Source organism: Tenebrio molitor, chromosome 3, assembly GCF_963966145.1.
Source record: "Tenebrio molitor chromosome 3, icTenMoli1.1, whole genome shotgun sequence".
In the NCBI taxonomy this organism is placed as follows: Eukaryota; Metazoa; Arthropoda; class Insecta; order Coleoptera; family Tenebrionidae; genus Tenebrio; species Tenebrio molitor.
The window spans coordinates 12224282-12232390 of NC_091048.1; the positions used below are offsets into that span (position 1 = coordinate 12224282).

Below are 8109 nucleotides of genomic sequence, written 5' to 3' on the forward strand. Positions count from 1 at the left end.
TCTGAAAATATAAATTTAAAAAATAAATTTGCTTCAAGATAGGTTCCAAGAATATTAAAATTAATTTGTTCTTTTTATTTTTATAGGCATTGGATAGTAACTTTGCCGTATGGCATCTTTCTTTTTGAGCGTGAATGGAAAAAAAGGTTTCTAATTCTAAATACTGCCCACAGACAATTAAACTATAGTAAGACTGTCAAGTGGGATTACTTCGGGGACGCGCTCAAGTGGCGCTGCCCGAGCGTTAGGCTAAACTAATGTATAACAAGTTGCATATCTGACTTGTTTCTGTATACCTAGTTGCCTATTTTTTTTTTCAATTTAATTTAAATTGATACTTATTTAAAAAAAATAAAAACGACTAATTAAGAATTAAACATTTTAATACAAATTCTAACATATACAACAAATTAGTAGTTCATTAAACGAGTTTGTGTGTAAATAATGGGGATTTTTTGGGCATGAGTGGGCTAGTTTAAAAGGCGAGTGAAACTGAATTGAAGGGTAGAATTAGTTCAATAATTTGATTTTGCGTTAACTTTTAAAATTTCTGGAGATAATTTTAGAATCGTGCAAAAGATTTTTTAATTTTGAAATTGTTTTTCGCTGATATCGGTCCATATAATAAATGTTTCTACCTTTTGAAGTAAGACTATTAACTTTCTTGCATTCAAGTACTTGCCACACACTAGAAGATTTTGTTGGGTGTCTATTTTGGGCCTTGGGCATAACAGGAAGGATTAGATTCTCTACAGTGGGATTTTCACTAATCGTAGAATTTTTAATTTGTTCAGCTGGTCTAACATTGTTTATTGAAGTTTGTTTGTCTTCACGAAGAAAAATCGACGGCAGGACGTATTTATGGAGTTTTGTTTTTTGAGTAAAGAAATTGTTGCTAAAATGTTTCTCGCAAATAAGGCATTATCTGTTTTGAAGGGTGGTGCAACATTTACCTAAAGCTTCTATCCATCGTTTCCTTTGTTCTTCTAATTTTTGAAATTTAAAATGTTTATTTTTTATCGCCGATTTTGTTGTTTACAAAGCATTTATGTTTAATTTTTCCCATATCCAAATAAATAAAATAAAAATTGCGATCTGAAAAACCATATTTCGTACTTTTTCAAAAAGAAAAAGATAACTTACCAAATAAAAAGATAACGAAAAATTATCTCAAGATACTGGTTTGGAGTAAGTTATTTTGTAGAACAATTTATAAAATTTATTGACTAAACCTTGACTGAAATTAGAAAATTCAAAATTACTGATGACATTATTAATTAATATTCAAATCAAGCTTCTTTTTAAACGGAAATTCCCGATCGGATTGACGAGTAAATTCGGTAATTTAGTTTGGCCTAACGCTAGAGCAGCGCTAGTGTTGTCAGTGTCTCCCATGTTTTATACGGGTTTTGAAAGTCTTAATTCTGTTGATGGTCTGTGATACGGCCTTAGAATTTTTTCGACAGAACGCACAGTGGGCCAAACGACTATAAAATGTGGACAAAATTATGATTATGATTTTAATGGCTTATAATAGGCGTATATAACATGGGAAAAATAATGAAAAAATTCTAAATAGATAGGGGTGGTTTTTAGAGGGGTGTTTTTTCTAAAATCGGGGCAAAAAATACAGTTCTAATTATTATGAGTCACAATTGGCCCAACTAATACGGAAACATTAATGAAAAAAATATAAAATGGACAGGGGTGTTTTTGTTCATAAAAACGTTACTAAATTTTTCTTTCACATTCACTATATTCACAAACATCTCTAATACCATGAAAATAAAGAAAAAAATTTGAGGCCCGAGAGTGTGTCCTAAGGGGTGGTTTTCTGGTAGAGTTATCAAGATTATGAGTTTTTTTTAAATCAACTATATTCAGAATAAGCCATAGACTACATATAGTAAATAAAAAAAAATTAATTGCAAGGTGCTTTTTAGGGGTTATTAAATGAAGTAGTGGGCCAAATGACCATGTATGAAAAGTGGACAAAACTATTTAGAATTTGTATTGCTATAAACACACTGCTTTAAGGTTTTAAATTATACAAAAGCTTTGTTTAACGAAATTTTATGTAGAAAAGTGCTTACAGAAAAATAGAAAAGTAAATTATTTTTCAGTCACTACTGCTATCCGAGTGTTTCACTGGATTCTTCCGACATGTCGTCTGACATGATGGCCATTAAATTTTGCTCTTCTTCACTTGGGGGAGATAAAAGCTGTAGAACTTCCGCAGAAAGGCTTTTCCTTAATTTTTGAGGCAACTTTCTGAGTGAAGTTATAAGGGATCCGATGAATAAGCAATAGATTGAGTAAATCCTGGTCGTGGTTTCTCTCGATACTTTTCTTGTGCGACTTCTTCTATAAAGTTTCAAATCCTTATTTCTGGTCTCTTGTGCTTCTTCAGAAAGCTGTACCTTTGGAAGTAAAGCATGCTCAATGATTTCTGTACCATGAATAAGAATTTTGTGCATTGAAGCAGGCATGTAGTACCACGGATAAAGCTGTACATAAAGTTGGGCTGTTTCCAAAGCATAATTTTTAAAAACTTGTACATTTAATTGGAAGCCCGAAGAAATAGCTTCAAGTATCACGGAACAGTTTTTAATAAGCCACTTGTCGATACCGGTAATGTTTGCTGATATTTCAAGATTCCTGAAAAAACGTCCACCACTACCTCCAGGCTTTGCGTGGTCAACCAATAATCCTGACTGAGTTTTAAAATATTCTTGCACTCTTTTTTCTATTTGCAAATAATTCCCTCTCTTCAGGTTGTCTAACTTGCCACTTTTTAAAATCTAAACGGTAAGAAATATGAAAAAAACTCAAAACTCGAAAAACCTTATCCAGGCGACAAACCAAAACGATATGCGGTTTCAACGACTTCTCTTGCGGTTACTCCCGCCACACTGTTCATGTGGATAGGAGTTGCATTGCAAATACGAGTACAGCATTTCTGTGCAGATGTTGTATCAGTTATGGCATTACAAATCTTGTGCCATTTGGAGTGTTACAAAAAACGTTTTGTTCGCGACACGAACTTGGGTTTTCTTTAGATCAGTAATTTGCTTTTCAATATAATCTACTTCGTGTTTTGAAATTTCGGTTGTTTCTTTTTTAAATTGCAAGCGAATAGGCCTACAATATCTGACCGAAGAAGGCCGCGGATTTTGCCACAAAATAACTTTATTTGGTGCCGAACTTGAATATAATTGAAGCGGTACAAACGAACTTATAAACATATCACTGTCACGCAAATTTTCCCTTGACTTTTGCTTATATTCACCGTGTCCCGTACTTGCGTCACAACTCCACTTTGAAACAAGCACAAGCTCTTGCAAAATATTATGAGACACGGCTGCAAACACGTCTTCTTGCGATAAAGCAATTCTTCTGACAGTTAAGTGTAAAAGAGCTTGTAATTGCACTTCCATTAAACCTTCAGTTAAAGTGCGTTATCGATATTTTAAAACGACCTTTTGCTTCCTTCAGTGGTTTATTGCCCGCTAACAAAGATTGTCGTAAAAGTGGTGAGTAACCGATCCTCAATAATCCGCAGGTACCATCCAGAGTTTTTGTTACAGGGTAGGTAAATAATCCCCTAGTAATGAGACCATCACAAACGACCCACAATGTTAACTAGTGTTTAAAAAGTCGTTTCAAAATATCGATAGACGCACTTTATGGTAATCGTTTCGTCAAGTGGGTAGCAAGACTTTTTCGCAGCTTGAACTTTATGATAACTGGGATAGATATCCGCTTTTCTTGACTTCGCTTGAACTCTAATTTTGACGGACTGACTTTTTGTCAATCTGGTATCTATGAATAAGGCCAATGCTTCATCCGATGTGTATGGTTTAATTTGATCTTGGTTACTTTTGGTCCATGCTTCTCTCATTCTTGAGGGTCTGGTTGGTGTGGTCTCGACTGCTTCATAAAGTAATTTAGCAGAATCTTTGTGTCCAGCAGATCCCAGGCTCATTTGAGCTGCATATGCCAGTTCATCAGCACTGTAATGGTCACGAAGGTCCTTTGTTTTCCGCCGTTTTGATCGCTCACCACATTCATGAAATACACCAGAGGTCGACCACTACTTGTTGATGGTAGGTCGCGTTCATCCGCTAATTGTGTTGATTCAGTTTTAGATGGTAATTCTAGCAAACGTTGATCAAGCCAGTCGGAATTCTTTGTCAAAAATTAGCTTTCTATTCTGCGGTAATTTTGCCACCGTTTTGCAATTTCACTGCAGCACCGACTAATATCCTTCTTAATTTCATGAGCAACATTATCCTTCAAATTACTAATAATACTGTCTATTACATGTTGTCGCTTTATGTTATTGTTCTGACTTTTCTTCTCAAGCCATATATGAAAAATGTCTCGTCTAGATTTTCAAAGAGAAACCCCTGTGAATAAAAATAATCAATTTAATAGTCGGCCATTTACATTAAAAACTGAGGCATTGCCATAACATTGCAAGAAAAAGACGCGATATCAGTGTGATATGCCACGACACGTCTGAACATTTGTGGTAAGAACTTTTAAAGTAGCAACTAGTAGCAGCCAATTTTTTTAGACAATAATAAGTATAGTCTAACAAGTATTTTACACAAAGACTTTCAACTGGGCGTTGCTGGGAAAATTTTGTAGCCCAACTACAATTTTACCGTTTTAAGTTTTTTACGTTACAGTTGCAAAATTTCATACATGTATACATGCAAAATATACAGTGAGCGGCAAAAGTATGGAATAAATTCCTTAAAAATTAAACAAAATTTTTTTCAAAAAAAGTTAGTACATTAATTTTAACTGGTAATAAAACTCATCAAGAGTAGCAGCTTTTATAATTTTTTTTTTCGGAAACGTTCTCGTTAATCAGTTAAAATTGTTAAAAATTTTCCAAAAATTACGCCACCCGCCACTGGAGACCAGAAGTGACTATAAATGCGACGATCGTTTCTATGCATTTTTACGAAATCAAAATACTGCCCATTATTAGAATCTGTGCTTAGAAGGTTTACACAAACGCCTGGTTAATTTATGGGGGGGAAAATGCTAAACAAAATTGCCGATTTGGAAAAAATGGTGCACTTGATTTCAAAAAAATAGCGTACAAGTGCTGAGAGCGATTTTTGTAATATTTTCCTAGTGTAAATAGCCCGCTATAAACTGTTTTTAGGCAACATGAATTTCATACGCAACCTTTCTAGTAGTATAGTGATGATTCGGGCTTTTGTCACTTTAATGTAACCATGGAATCAAAGCTAACATTACATGGGAAAATATTAGGTGTACCCTATTTTTTTGAAATCAAGTGTACATAGAAAAATTGTTTATCATGACGAGTTCTGTTGCTCGTTAAAATTAATGTACTTATTTCTGTTACAGCCTGTATACTCGTATTATAAAACAAACGAATGATTTTTTTCCTGTAATTAAAATACCAATTTTTTTTGCTTTTTTTTCTGTATCTTTTAGAGGCTTCGTAGGTGACAACGAATTAATCATTTTATAGTAAGAACAACATGGATATTGTAATGTAAACCCAAGTATCGCCAGTCCCGCGCAAATTCAAATAAACTAGGCAAAAATGAATAGGGAATTTTTCCTTTTTTGAATTTTTTATAAATACCGTTTAAAATTTATAATGAAATGTGTTGCAAATACAGGGTCTCTATAAATGATTGTCTGGTGAAGCCAGCCTTGGGAAAAAAAATTTACTGTTTCGCTTTTTTGAAATCGATGCCAAATTCTAGTTCGTTTTCACGGTCACTTCTGACATTAGTGAATGACGTTTCGTTTGCGCTTGTCAGTCGAGTTTTGGTTCCTTATATTCGTTTTATCGCAGTTAATCACAGTTAATATACACAAAAAATCTGTATTTTTCAATAAAAATTGCAAGTACGTCCGCTTTTAGAGGTAAATACACTGGCAAAATTTGTGAGGTTATGCTTTAATGTTTTATGGTTTATTTTAGCTTTATTTTCTTTACAATGGTTTATTCTATTGAACAGAACACGTTCATTGTTGTTTTTTACTTTCGAAATGGAAGGTTTAGTAATGGGGAATTATCTGTTTGTAAAAATGAATTCCATCAAAATATCTGAACAACATTGTGAACAGATTTTTAACAATCAGAACAATTAGCAAGGGTAAATCATTAGGACAACCACCAGTATCTGATGAAATACTCGAGGATTTGAAAGAAATGGTGGAAAAGACTCTACAGATATCTATAGCCTGTTTATCTCAACAATCTGGTGTACCACGATGCACTTGTCACAAAATCATTAAAAATAGGCTACAACTGCATCTTTATAAAATAAGTGTTGTACAAGAACTCCAACCTGCAGATTATCAAAGTTGTGTTTAATAATGTATTCAGTTTGAAAATCACCTCAATTTCATAATTTGGAGTGCTGAGAATCCACACCAATTTGTAGAGACTCGTTTACATGTTTTGAAAATTGGTGTGTGGAACTGTGGATAGCAGTGTTAACTAAGAAGTCTTAGCTAAGAAATGCTGCAAAATATTTTTGAAAATAAATGAAGAATTGTCAAGTGTTTAGAAGTTAATGGGGGACATTCTCAATCTATTTTATAAAAAAATACCTATTTGTTATCGTTATTTAGTGTTGTAAATTATGTTGTTGAATACATTTGATTTTATTGAAAAACCAGTAAGACTTATTTGTTATGAAAAACACTGTTATTTATATTGGAAGAAAAAATGGAAGTCAATACCATATTCGACAATTCAGTCTAGGTCGTATTTACCACTAGCATAAAACAAGAAATGTGAAAGCACTAAAGCAGACAAGAAGGCAGTATGAAGTATTGTATTGTGGTATACGGGGACAAGGTGTTCTCAATATTTATCTGTTTGGATTTGTTCTCATACCAATTCCTGTACACTGTGTGACGGTACGATGGGGGCAATAATTGTTCCCCTGTTGGTGTTATATTAAATAATAAATACATTAATGTTAGCAAGAGTAAAGCACAGTTGAAACTTGTCTCTGGTTAAAAGCCAACAACCTAACCTCAAAATGTGACATTCATTATTTGCCGAACAAAGTGGCACATTCAAAATTTGACAAGTTTCCATGGCTGGCTGGACCCGAAAATCATTTATAGAGACCCTGTATATTAATCTACACATTAAATGTAATGTTTCAAGTACTTGTAACATTTTAAATTTATCTTGTGTTTAAGAATACGTGGGAGGATTGGGGCAATTATTTTGCTTTCCAAGAAAAATTGTGGAATTCCCTATTCATTTTTGCCTAGTATATTTGAAAAAATCAAATAAAACCCGCGAAAATGAACAAATGGTTCATAGAAACGGTAAAAACCCTAGGAAACCCCGACGTTGTGTGTTTTATACAAAATGGCGGAAGACTAGCTCGAGATGCAAATGGCGGACCTGCAGGGTGGACAAACTTCGAAATAGAAATACATAAATTGGTGGAAGGACGCCTGTATTTAATTTCCAAATAGGCGAATAAATACGTTCTCGTTTTCACTTACAGCCGTGTTTGATGTAAAACAGACAAACAAATACATAACAACACAATTTATGAACACTAGCCATGAGATTGAACAAAACACAACAAATACAACAAATAAATGAACAACACGACATCGAGAGACTGAAACATGAAAATAATAACAACCACTGTAAATGGTATGAGTAAAAGCTCCAAAATTTATTCACAAACGATGGCACACCATAATCTTTTCTAATCGTTAACTTTTATACAACATGACATAAGAATGAACAAACAAAATTCAATTATACAATAATTGAGGCCCCTATAGCTGACTTCCATATCCCCACCACAGTTCTCAGCTATTAGGATAAACAAACCGGTTTTGTAGTGAGTTCTAATAGGGAAGTGCCAAAATTTTAAAATTTCTGTCGGGCTTCGCTGAATAAAAAGTATATTCGAAAAAATTGTAATGTCAAAAAGTGTAATTAGTGTGTGTACACCAGAGATATGGAGTTGTGCACTTGTCAACTAAAAATTTGTTCTCATGTGTAGTGCCTTCGTTTTGTGGAGTTGTTGGCTGTGCTGTGTTGCTGTGTTCTGATCATTTTATAAC

The 8109-nt window shown here is 33.7% G+C and overlaps 1 long non-coding RNA gene across 1 annotated transcript; it reads left to right on the forward strand.

Moving 5' to 3' along the window:
* Positions 1-1254: 1254 nt before the first annotated feature.
* Positions 1255-6680, forward strand: LOC138126069 (uncharacterized). The gene is made up of 2 exons (XR_011157607.1): positions 1255-5922; positions 5981-6680. It is a non-coding gene; the product is annotated as an uncharacterized lncRNA (long non-coding RNA).
* The last annotated feature ends 1429 nt before the right edge of the window (positions 6681-8109 follow it).